Consider the following 4106-nt stretch of genomic DNA (forward strand, 5'->3'; position numbering starts at 1 on the left):
AAAATCACTAATGAAAGAGGAGAAATAACAACCAACACCACAGAAAGACAAACAATTGTAACAGAATATTATGAAAACCTGTATGCCAACAAATTGAACTTAGATGAAATGGATAAATTCCTAGAAACATATAACCTACCAAAACTAAAATATGAAGAAACAGAAAATTTGAACAGATCAATGAAATTAAATCAGTAATCAAAAAATTCCCAAAAGATAAAGGTCCAGGATCAGACAGCTTCACAGGTGAATTCTACCAAACATTTAAAGAGGAGCTAATACCTATTCTCAAACTATTCCAAAAAATAAAAGAGGAAGGAAAACTTACAAATTCTTTCTATGAGACCAGCATTATCCTGATAAAACCAGAAAAAGACACCCCAAAAAAAGGAAAAAAGAGAGAGAGAGAGGACTACAGGCTAATATCTCTGACATAAATGAAAAAAATATCAACAAAATGAGCAAACTGAATCCAATAATGCATTAAAAAAATCATTCTGTGGAATGATCAAGTGGAATTCATTCTGGAGATGCAAGGATGGTTCAATATTGACAAAACAATGTGATATGTCACATGAATAAGAGAAAGGATAAAAACATAGGGTCATTTCTTTTTTTTTAAGTTTTTATTTATATTTATTTTATTTATATTAGTTAACATACAGTGTAAAATTAGTTTCAGGTGTAAAATATAGTGATTCAGCACTTCCATACAACACACGACCTCATCACAACAAATTCACTCCTTAATCCCCATCACCCATTTAAACCATCCCTCCACCCACCCTCCATTCTGGTAACCATCACTTTGTTCTTTATGGCTACACTCTTTTTCTTGGTTTGCCGCTCTTTCTCTCTCTTTCTTTTTTCCCTTTGCTCATTTGCTTTGTTCCTTAAATTCCACATATATGTGAAATCATATTGTATTTGTCTTTCTCTAATTGCCTTATTTCACTTAGTATAATACTCTCTAGCTCCATCCATGTTGTTGCAAATGGCAAGATTTCATTCTTTTTTATGACTAAGTATTATTCCATTACACACACACACACACACACACACACCACATCTTCTGTATTCATTCATTAGTTTATGGGCACTTGGGCTCTTTCCATAATTTGGCTATTGTAGATAATGCTGCTATAAATATCGAGGTGCATGTATACTTTTGAACACATTTAATGAAATCCCTATCAAAATACTAATAGTATTTTTCACACGGCTAGAATAAACAGTCCTAAATTTGTATGGAGCCACAGAAGATCTCAAATAGCCAAAGCATTTTTGAAAAAGAAAAGCAAAGCTGGGATGCATGGGTGGCTCATTCAGTTAAGTGTCCAACTCTTGGTTTCGACTCAAGTCATGGTCTCATGGTTTGTGAGATCAAGCCCAGTGTCAGACTCCATGCTGACAGCATAGGGCCTGCTTGGTATTCTCTCTCTTCCTCTCTGTCTCTCTCTCTCTGCCCCTCCCCACTTACATACATGCTCTCTCTGTCCCTCAAAATAAATAAATAAATTTTAAAAAATAATTAAAGCTGGAGGCATCACAATTCTGGACTTCCAGTTATATTATAAAGCTATAGTGATAAAAACAGTATGGTACTGGCATAAAAACAGGCACATGGATCAATAGAACAGACTGGAAAACCCAGAAATAAGTTCACAACTTTATGGTCAATTAATCTTCAACAAATAAGGAATGAGTATACAGTGGGTTAAAGATAGTCTTTTTAAAAAAATGATGTTGGGGAAACTAGATAGCCACTTGCAAAAGAATGAAACTAGACCACTTTCTTTCACCATACACAAAAATAAATTCAAAATGGATTAAAGGCCCAAATGTGAAACCTGAAACCATAAAATTTCTAGGAGAGAGAACAGGCAGCAATCTCTCTGACATTGGCCATAGCAACATTTTTCTATATATATCTCCTGAGGCAAGGGAAATAGAAGCAAAAATAAACTATTGGGATTATACAAAAATAAAAAACTTTTTCTTTTGATTGCAAAGGAAGCAATCAACAAAACTAAAAGGCAACCTACTGAATAGAAGATATTTGCAAATGATAAAGGGTAAGTATCTAAAGTATATAACGTACTTATACAACTCAACACCTCAAACCCAAATAACCTGATTAAAAATGGTCAGAAGACGTGAACAGACATTTCTTCAAAGAAGACACCCAGATAGCCAAGAGATACATGAAAAGATCCTCAACACCACTCATCAGGGAAATGAGATATCACCTCACACTTGTCATAATGGCTAAAATCAAAAACACAAGAAACAACAAGTGTTTGTGAGGATGTGGAGAAAAAGGAACCCTCTTGCACTGTTGGTGGGAATGCAAACTGGTGCAACCACTGTGGAAAACAGTGTGGCAGTTCCTCAAAAAGGTAAAAATAGAACTACCCTATGATCCAGTAATTGCACTACTGGGTATTTACTCCTAAAAGACAAAAACACTAATTCAGAGGGATATATCACCCCTATGTTTATTGCAACATTATTTACAGTAGCCAAACTATGGAAACAGCCCATGTTTTCATCAATAGATGCATGGATGAAGAAGATTTGGTATACCAATAGACACATGAAAAAATGCTCAACGTCACTCATCATCAGGGAAATGCATCTGATGCATCTGATGCATCTGATTCTAACAGGTGTGAGGTGGTATCTCATAAACTATAATGAGATACCACCTCACACCTGTTAGAATGGCTAAAATCAAGAAGACAAGAAATGAATGCTGGCAAGCATGTGGAGAAAAAGGGACCCTTGTGCACTGTTGGTGGGAATGTCTCACCCATCAACTCACCCACCCACCCACTCACCCACCCGCCAACTCACCCACCCACTCTCTCTCAACAATAAATAAACATTAAAAAAAACTTTTGCTCTTCGAAAGACACTACTCAGAAAATGAAAAGGCAAGTCACAGACTGGGAGAAAATATTAATAAAGCACATGTCTGATTAAGGACTTGCATCCAGAATATATGCAGAGCTCTCAGACTCACCAATAAGAAAACAAACTGCCCAATTAAAAGTGAGCAAATGATATGAACAGATCCTTCACCAAACAAGACAAACAAATGGCAAATAAGCATATGAAAAGATTCTCCACATCATTATGCATTAGAGAAAGGCAAATTAAAATCATATTGAAAAACCATTTCACATCCATTAGGAAGGCTAAAATGAGATTAAACATACCAAAGATTGGCAAGAATGGGGAAGAAATGGAATTCTTTTACTATGCTGGTGGGAATGTACAATGTTACAATCACTTTGGAAATAGTTTGATAGTTTCATGAAACATTAAACATATACCCACCATGTGATTCAGCCATTCTATTCCTATGTATTTATCCAATAAAAAAGAAAATATATGTCTATAAAATTTTTATAGCAGCTTATTTGTTTTTTTTATGTTTATTTATTTAGCCTGAGAGAGCATGAGCAGGGGAGGGGCAGGGAGAGAGGTAAAGAGAGAATCCCAAGCAGGCTCTGCACCATCAGCACAGAGCCTGATGCAGGGCTCAATCCCACCAACAATGAGATCATGACCTGAGCTGAAATCAAGAGTCAGATGCTTAACCCACTGAGCCACCCAGGTACTCTTACAGCAGCTTATTTGTAATAGTCAAAAACTGGGTGGTAGGCAGAGTTCTAGGATCGCCCCCAGACTCCCAGCCTCTAGTATACATACACCTTTTCCCAGTTATTCATGAAGCACTAATCTACATACTACTATAAACGGATTTTTCAGGTGTTATTAAGGTCCCAAAGTAATTGAGTAATAGAGAGATGATCTGAGTGGGCCTGGCATAATCACATGAGGCCTTTAAATCTGGGTCTAGAGGTCCTCAAAAAGTTCAAAATAGAAGTGCCCTGCCATCCAGCAATTGCACTACTAGGTATTTATCCAAAGGATAAAAAAAAAAATGGATTCGAAGGGGCACATGAACCCTGATGTTTATAGCAGCATTATCAACAATAGCCAAACTACAGAAAAAGCCCAAATATCCACTGACTGATGAATAAAGAAAAATGTGGTGTATATATATATATACACACACACACACATATATATATATA

The sequence above is a fragment of the Panthera uncia genome (genome assembly GCF_023721935.1).
Source record: "Panthera uncia isolate 11264 chromosome C1 unlocalized genomic scaffold, Puncia_PCG_1.0 HiC_scaffold_4, whole genome shotgun sequence".
NCBI lineage: Eukaryota > Metazoa > Chordata > Mammalia > Carnivora > Felidae > Panthera > Panthera uncia.